The sequence below is a fragment of the Puma concolor genome, chromosome C2 (genome assembly GCF_028749965.1).
Source record: "Puma concolor isolate L17-30 chromosome C2, mPumCon1.1.hap2, whole genome shotgun sequence".
NCBI lineage: Eukaryota > Metazoa > Chordata > Mammalia > Carnivora > Felidae > Puma > Puma concolor.
In genome coordinates, this window is record NC_141675.1 from 137,957,181 (window position 1) to 137,966,815 (window position 9,635).

The 9,635-nt window shown below is 36.9% G+C and overlaps 1 pseudogene; it reads right to left on the bottom strand.

Moving 5' to 3' along the window:
• Positions 1-286: 286 nt before the first annotated feature.
• LOC112849562 (ADP-ribosylation factor 1 pseudogene) lies at positions 287-830 on the bottom strand (annotated as a pseudogene).
• Positions 831-9,635: the final 8,805 nt, after the last annotated feature.

The following is a 9,635-nucleotide window of genomic DNA, read 5'->3' on the forward strand; positions in this document are numbered from 1 at the left end:
TCTCAGTACCCAACGGTGAGTTGATTCTCTTTTTACAATAAAAAAACAAACAAAAACAAAACAAAACACCAAAAAAGCAAGCTGAGTAATATTGCATAGGAGTACCAGAAAACTGCCTAGTTGGTAACAATAATTATTTACAGTCAATAAAACCCGGCTGCAGGCTGCGCTTGCACATCTGCAGCAGGGTGTGGCGCACTGACCCACCAGGGACACCGTTTCCGCGCTCACACCACTGCAGGGTGGAAGGAATTAAAGCAGCCAAAGGGAAGAGGAGGAGCGTGGCTCACTTCCAGTTCCGGAGCCAATTGGACAGCCAGTCTGCTCCCTCATAGAGCCCTTGGGCGCGGGTGGCACAGGTGGCCCGCACGTAGCAGTTCCTGTGGTGCACACCCAGCTTCTCTGTGATCTCGGCCACTTTCACGGTGTTGGGGAGGTCCTGCTTGTTGGCAAATGCCAGCGGGATTGCGTCCCTGAGCTCGCCCTTCACCAACATTCCCATGAGCAACTCACGGGCAGGGTTCACGAGCCCTCTGTTGATGCCGCCTGCCCCCAAAGACGAGAGCTGGCGTACTCTGGAAGTCGTGGCGCCAGAGTCTGGATCTTGTCCTGGCGCGCGTTTCCCCACATGGTGAAACCGACGTTCTTCTCCATGGTTTCCACACTGAAGCGTATGGTGGGGATGGTGGTGACGATCCCACCCAGCTTCAGAGTGGACAGCATGGTGGGCTTCCTGCAGCATCCAGGCCCACCATGAAAACGCACATTTCCTTTTTGCCAGAAAGGCCCTTGAAGAGGTTAGTGAAGATATTCTCCATGCTGTAGACGGGCGGGACCGACCCTGGCCAAGTGAGGCTGCTTCTCCAAGCAGGGCATTGATTTCGCTCGCACTGACGTTTTACAGTTTTTAATCTCATGGATCTTGTTTCTGTTCTAGCGTCCTATCCAGTATATCCGAGTACATTTAGTCATAATATCGCTATAGGTTCCTCCAGATGGTGAACACTTTCTCAATCCTTCCTTGTTTTGATAACCCTAACCGTTTTGAGGAACACTGGCCACGTATTTGGTAAACTCTTCAGTTTAGTTTTGTCTGATGTGTTTCTCCTGGCCGGACTGGGGTTATAGTTTTGTGGGATAAAGATTACAGAGGTAAAGCGCTGTTTTCGTCATGTCATATCAAGAATACATACAGTCAATGTAATATTTCACTGTTGATCTTTTATCACTTGACTAAAGGAGTGTTTAAACGTCAGCTTTCTCCAGGGTCAAGTTATTTTTTTTTTTTTTTTTTTAGTCTCAGCTTTCCTACTCTTTAGAAGTAGGTTGCTGTGCACATCACACACTTAAGGGGTGGGGACTTCAAGTTGTCCAAGTAATTGTGTTGGCAAAGAAATGGAGAGCTTGATATGCAGAGGCATCGTATAACTAACAAACAATCTCCAATAGACCAAGCCAGCACTAACCTCCCAAGGGAATATTCTCCAATTTCCTCTTAAATGTGACCTGGGCATATCGACACAAGGGAAAATTCCCTAGAGGCAGAGCTAGAATGCACATTAGACCATGAATAACAGAGTTGTTTCTAAAGTGCTGTGTCCTACCCAGTGACATTTGGTAAATGCTTTGGCTAAGGCTGACCATGTTTCTTCTTACTTTTTCCAAATGAATTTTTATTGCAATGTTCCTATTCTTAATCCATATTTCAACATGGTGTGTATAAACATATTATTTGTCTCTTAGTTGTCTAAACTAAATGTCCATATTGAAACTTGCTGAACATTATTCATTCTTCATGGTTATTTAGTTACTATGTTAATTTAAGATTTTCTTGCTGGAGAAAAGGAGTCTGTACCATGAATGAGAAGTGAGTGCGTGGATATTCGGATAGCCACAGAAATAAATTAACAACAACAAAAAGGTCCCTTTATGTCCTTTCATGGTAACAAATCTTGATTTTTAAATTTTATACTGAGTATATCATTATCTACAGAAAAGGATAACATTTCCTTCACTCCCCAGCATGTAGATATGGTCGTAGGACTAAATTCTCTCTGATAAGATGGAAGTTCAAAAATATTTTTTATATGTATTCAATTTCAGGGTTTTCCCATTAATTAAATGGGACTTGCCTGTCACCCTTGACTTCCCTGCCTTCTTTCTGTATGGAACAAGGATGTTTTGCAGAACTGTTTTCATTTATGTGGATGAGGGCAACGTGTGTGGAATGGTGAAACAACAACAAAAAATTAATAGAATTTAGTTTAGAACAGAATTTAGACAATACTATAGAATAGGATCTCCACTGAATGGAGATTGTAAGTGAGAAAAATAAACATTTGTCTTTTATAAGCAATAGATTTTTCTGGAACACTGTCTCATATAACCAAATTTTACATTAATTAATACAACTGAAAATCGCTTCAAAAGTGCATGTGACAGGGTGCCTCTGTGGCTCACTCAGTTAAGTGTTGACTCTTGGTTTCGGCTCAGGTCATGATCTCATGATTTTGTGGGTTTGAGCCCCATATGAGGCTCTGCACTGGCAGTGCTGAGTCGGCTTGGGATTCTCTGCCTGTCATCTTCTCTCTCTGCCCCTCCCTGGCTTGTGCTATCTCTGTTTGTCTCCAAATAGATTAATAAACTTAAAAAAAAAAAGTGTATATGGCTATTTAAAATTAAAAAAAATTAAAAAATGGAAAAAAGTACATAATGAATTTGGATGTTAATAAGTAATATATAAGTAAATAAGGAAGTTTTTTTTTCAGATATATCACCAAATTAACATAGAGCTCAAAAACAGACCCATGAATATTTAAAATAACACATGAGATATTTAAATAATTAAATTAAATATTAAATATTTAAAATAATAATATATTATTTATAACATAATATTATATATAATATAATATTATTATATTATACATAACATTTAGAATATATATTTATAATATATATAATATTTCAATATTAAATATTTAAAATGACACATTAATGAGAAAAAGATAAACTCTTTAGTCACTGGCAGTGGAATTTTTTTTTTTTTAATTTTTTTTTTTTTCAACGTTTATTTATTTTTGGGACAGAGAGAGACAGAGCATGAACGGGGGAGGGGCAGAGAGAGAGGGAGACACAGAATCTGAAACAGGCTCCAGGCTCCGAGCCATCAGCCCAGAGCCTGACGCGGGGCTCGAACTCCCGGACCGCGAGATCGTGACCTGGCTGAAGTCGGACGCTCAACCGACTGCGCCACCCAGGCGCCCCACTGGCAGTGGAATTAATTATAAATGTGGAAAATATTATATTGGGCTTATATGCACATGAATTCCAGATGAAAAATAACCTAAATATGAAATACAGTAACTCAAAGCTTTTAAAAAAGATATAGGTGATTAATGGCACACTTTTAGCTTTAAAATATCTTTGAACAAGACAAAAAATGAAATAGAATTTGAAAGATTGATAATTTGGGGGGGGCCTGTGTGGCTCAGTCGGTTAAGTGTTGGACTTTGGCTCTGGTCATGATTTCATGGTTAGTGTATTTGGACCCACAGAGCCTGCTTCAGATCCTCTGTACCCCTTTCTTTCTGCCCCTTCCCTGCTTTTGCACATGCTCGCTGTCTCTCTCTCTCAAAAATAAATAAACATTTAAAAAATTGATAATTTGGAAGATATAATTAAATTAATATTTCTGTTAAAGTGTCTCATGAAAAGATTGCAAATATGCTCACAAACTTACAAATTTGTTGAAAATCGAAACCAAAAAAAAAAGAAAAATTTAGAATATAAAATATATGAAAGAACTCAGGCAAAGATAATCCGCTGAAGACATTGGGGAGACATCAACAGACTTTTCACCGAAGGAAAACATGCCTAACGTCAATAGTAAGCAAAGAAAAGTAGATAAAATCACAATAAAAAATCATTTTATATCTAACACAAATTAAATGGCCTATAATAACAAGTGTTGGTAGGGATATAGTAAAATGCAAACCCTCATAACTACCTGTGTAAGTGTAAGTTTGGAAACAAAAATGAGAAGAGAAAGAAAGAAAATCTTTAGAAAGCAGATTGGCAACAACCTAGAGAGTTAAACGTGTACATATTTCAAGACCCACAAATTCTGCTCTTGTTGGATATATAGCTACAGGTATAAATATAGATATCAGCATGTTCAGATAGATCTATTGTATCTATCATCTATTTGTCCACCTACAGCCTAAACTAGAAACTTCTGAACAATTGCAAAAGTCTATCTTCCTGTCTTTCTTCCTTTTTTCTATATCTCCCTCTTTCTCTCCTTTCCTTATGTCTTTCCTCTTCTCCTTGCCCCTCCTTCCCTCTCTTCTTCTCTCCTATCTACTCATCCATCATTTTTGTTTAATTAACACACACTTACAGAATACTGGTCTGCAAGCATTGTTAGAAGTACAGAGTGTAGTACAATACTGCATTTGATCATCACAGCTTAATGAGTTAGGTAGTTATCATCCCTGTTTTTCAAATGAAGAAAATAAAGCAAATAATTGATGGCAGCTTCTGAAGGAAATACATTTTTTTTTTAAATCTGTTCTCACTTTTCTAAAGGCTACTATGTGTTACATACATAGAAATAAGTTTTCCTTTGTTTCAAATCCTTCATTTACTATCTATAACATTCTTACCCTATGCTTCACCTGGCATACAATTTAGTTTTCATCTTAAAAATTTCTTACTTAAACTTTCTTTCTTGGAATCCCAATGTACCTCAAGGTGTTTTGGTTTTTGTACTTTCTTCTTATAGAATGTATGACAGTGATAATGTATTATACCCAAATAGAATATGAATATAGTAATTTGTGTTTATCATTCTTTTGTGTGTATTAAATACAAGTATAATATAAAGTATGATATGTATGCATTAGAATATATAATTGTATTTATATAAAATGTATAATAATGTACTGAATAATCATAAGATAATGTAAATAAAGCATGTATTACATGTGATTAGTCTGTCTGACACCAGATTATAAACTCCATAAGAGCAGGTAATATTGTTTTAAATGTTACTCTCTTCCTATTGGCTAGCATAATGCCTATATAGTAGAGACACTCAATTCTCATGGTGTAGCTAAACATTATAGTTACTTTCTGGGATTGCACTCTCTTCACTGCTCTTTTGGAACCGCCCAGTGACATACTAAAAGTGGGTGATTGCAGTTGCCTCAACAAAGAGGACTATTTCATCACCAACATTGTTTGGAATGGTTGACACATGATGACAGTGAAAAGCAGAACAACTTTTGGCCTATTTTATTATTATTTATAAATTGTCTGCAGTGCAAAGCCCCACTGATTGCACTCAGGGCAAAGCCTTGCCAGGCCTTTCCCATTCTACTCTACCATCCTTCCATCAGTCATGCTGGATGTTGTAGGTTGGAAAATTGATGCATGTTTATAGAATATGCTTTTTATGTGGAATTTCAAAATTAGAACTGAACATACCTTCTTAAGTGTCTCACACTATAAGGTAAAAGCTTTGGTAGGGGTCCCTGGGGGCTGATGTTAGAAACTAAGCTTTCATTCTTGTGACAAGGTTCCATAAGCAGTGAAGCAACAGTGAACAGAGAAGTGGAGAGGAATGTAAAACTTCTTCCAACTATTCCTGGAACTAGGATGTTTTTATATAATTGAGTTCCTTGGAAGTCCCCAATATCTTCACTCATATCATTATTTTGATTCATATATTTTAAGTTGGGCTTTGTGACATTTGCAACTCATCTTCTTTATCAATAAAACATGGTTTGGGCTCTAACAAAATAAATCATAATGCATTAAAAATAACAACATTAAATTACACATAATGAGAAGCCAAAACATTGGCTCTTCCAAAATTGATTCAAAGCCTCAGTAAGCCCTAAATCACCCAGGTTCTTGCTCTCCACTCTTCTTCTCCTGGTAGTGGTATCTTCCCTCATAGTTGAAATTCAAATGTTCCATCTGAAAGGATCATGATCCAAAGTTAGCAGCTTTCCAAGCAGGAAAAAGATGTTTTCTTCTTTCAACACCCACATTTATTAGAGTGAAAATCTTTTTCCAAATCCCTCTCACCTCAGTCTTATCACACAGCTCATTGGTGAAAATGGAGTTGCTTGGCCACTATTAAGAGTGGCTTGGCCACTATTATCTGCAGGAAGTTTGGGAAGACACACTTCAATGGTCTTCAGTCTTTGTCATGGAAGGTTGTTTTTTTCAAGAAGGAAAGAGGAGGAAAATGGCTCCTCAGGAGACAAGTATCTGGCATTTATATGTTAAAATACTATGTAAGAACCCTTTATATTTAAGATGTTGAAGGAGAGAGGTTTTAATGAGGTTGATGACTCCTCATCTTCCACAGCTCCCTGAAACTTCTATCTCCTTATATGTAAAAGATAAAATATTTCCATTTGGTACATGAAGATTGTGACCACTTTTTACAATTACGTATTTATTGAACAGTGTACCTATTGGAATTTCTGAAGGAACCAGATGGCACAGTCAAATCAGGAGAATTTCTGTACCCGATGTGGATGAAGCATAAATAACTGTGCAGTGATCTGGGCTTGGTAACAATGGAACAATCATCAAGCCACAACCCTGGAGAAAAGAAAGAGAGCAGTAACAATAACTTAATAGAAGAAAATTGTACAATATAGGACCTTTTGAGAGTGGCAGTGACATTCAATTAAGATATACAGTCAGTTCAAAGCAACCTCAGAGGGAGGGAACCAGAGGCATGAGTACCCTGACCTTTCTGTATTTCCTGTCAAAGCGACTGAGCCCAGGGAGAGCACCAGAGTTCAAGGAAGCTCACTGAGGTAGATAACAGGGGTCAGCCTTATGTGGAAGTGAAGGTAGAGAAGGCTGAAGAGTGAACTGAAGGTGGCAAAGGGACAGTACATTGCACAACAAGAAAGACACATGCGTGGTGAGAAATTCAGAGGGAGAAATGCCTATGTTCTGTACCCATGACTGCTATTCTAGAAGGAACCACTTTCAATAGAGTTTTGTATTCTGACATAGATATACTGAGAAAATAAACTAGCTCCCAATTTTTGTTTTACAAAGGTAAAAGTTGACTTCTTCAAAAAGACATGTGAACCTAGATTAAGTGCACAGAATTCTAGATATGTTCCAAAAATATATACATAATGATCTGTGCTAAGTATTTGAATGAGTAATTCAAATATGAACCATAGCGATGGTTGATTCAAACCCATACTCTTTTGCCAGTGACTTTAATTTCTCCAAATCCTAGTATAATTTCATTGGGATTAATCTTGCTAACTTTTATTTCTTAATTACCTTCTTTTTACTCAGTTTTACATTTTCTCTCTATCCACCACCATACCGTATTATGCCCAACTCAGAGCCCTTTTTTCGTTTTGATGGTTTGGAATTTATTTATTTATTTAGTTAGTTAGTTATTTATTTAACGTTTATTTATTTTTGAGACAGAGAGAGACAGAGCATGAACAGGGGAGGGACAGAGAGAGAGGAAGACACAGAATCTGAAACAGGCTCCAGGCTCTGAGCTGTCAGCACAGAGCCCAATGCGGGGCTCGAACTCAGGGACCGCGAGATCGTGACCTGAGCCGAAGTCGGCCGCTTAACCGCTGAGCCACCCAGGCGCCCCTGGTTTGGAATTTAAACATTGCATTTGTAATCTACCAGTAGTTACATTTAGTGTACATATTTAAGTAAATATTTTTATATTCAGTGTCTCCAGCCTTTGGCTATAAAAGAGAAAGAACTCAGCAAAATTTAAGACCTAGAAAACACACTTTTTTTCATATTGTCTTTAGTGTTTCTATCTAGAAATATTTGTTTTAATGGTGGACATTGGTAACAATTACTGTTCTTGCACATAATAGTTAAATTACTATGATAGTGTAGTCTTTTTTTTTGTGTTAATCCTTTTATTTTATTATTTTATTGTTAAGTAATTTCTACATTGAGCATGGGGCTCAAAGTGAAGACCCTGAGATCAAGAGTCATCTGCTTTACCAACTGAGCCAATGAAGTACACCATGTATTGATCATTTTTGTCACCTCACTCCTTTTACGTAAGGTCACATATGCCAAAATCTATTGTTAGATTTTTTTTTTATTTTTTAATTTTTGTTTTAATGTTTATTTATTTTTGAGAGAGAGAGAGAGACAGAGACAGCACAAGTAGGGGAGGGGCAGAGAGAGAGGGAGACCCAGAATCTGAAGCAGTCTCCGGCTCTGAGCTGTCAGCACAGAACCCGACATGGGGCTCGAACTCATGAGCCATAAGATCATGACCTGAGCCGAAGTTGGATGCTCAACAGACTGAGCCACCAAGGCGCCCCTATTATTAGTAGATTTTAAAGTGAATGTATGTTGTAGGTGAGCATTCCACATAGTTATGTATTTGAAAAATGCCTTTATTTATCCTCAGTTATGACTACTTATATACCAGGACAGAGAATGTTTTGTTGACAGTTGTTTTCTGCAAAATTTAAAGATTTTACCCCAATGACTTCTGGCATATATTGATGATAAAAACAAAAACAAAATTTTATTTATTAAAAATAAAAACAAAAACAAAAACAAAAACAAAACTGTCGATCTAATTATCATTTTATTTTCCAGGATTTTTTTTTCTTTTCATTTTTTTCCTGTCAGCTCTTAAGACTTTACTCTTCATTTTTAGCTGTCTTCAATTTTACTGAAAAGTGTCTTGGTATGTTTTTATTTGTGTTTATCATTCCCAGCATTCAATGTATATTCTCAATTTGAAGTTTCATAGCATTTATTTTTAAGAGAAAGAAAGAGAACATGTGGGTAGGAGAGAGAGGCGGAGTGGGGGGCGGGGAGTTAGAGAGTGAGAGAGAGAGAGAGAGAGAGAGAGAGAGAATCCCAAGCAGGCTCCATGGAGCCTGACACAGGGGTCAATCCTATGACCCTGGGACCATGACCTGAGCCAAAATCAAGAGTGGAATGCTTAACTGACTGCACCACCAGGACCCCTGCATAGCATTTAAAGTCAGAGGAAATTCTAGGTTATTTTTACCTTCGCATACTATGTCTATGACATTTCCTCTATTATTGGCCTCTAGAAACCCTATTAGACATGTGTTGTTTTAAAATTTTGCTTATTATTCTTTATTTTTTTCCCTCTTTCTTTCACCATGTTGCTCTTTAGGCAAATTCCTCAGAACCGTCTTTTGATATACTAATTCTTTCTTAAATTATGTGTGTCCTATAGCTTTTTCTACTCATTCTTTTTTTGTTTTCAATTGAATCATCATATTTTCTCATTTTCAAGATTGCTAAGTTCAGTTGATAACTACATATATGTATGTAATTTCTACAAATTTTTCTTTTTATTAATGTTCTTCAATTTTTTATCCTTGAAAGTATCTAAAATATTTATATTAAAGTCATTTTCAGTTTTCTGTTTTCATTTTATCTAGCATAAATTCATCTTCTAATAGATTTGTTTGATTTGTTTTTTATATTTCCTTTTTAATTTTTTTTTTTTTTTTTTTTTTATTTTAGAGAGAGAGAGCTTGAGTGGGGTAGAAGGACAGAGGGAGAAGGAGAGAGAGGATATTAAGCAGGTTCCATGCCCAGCATAGACC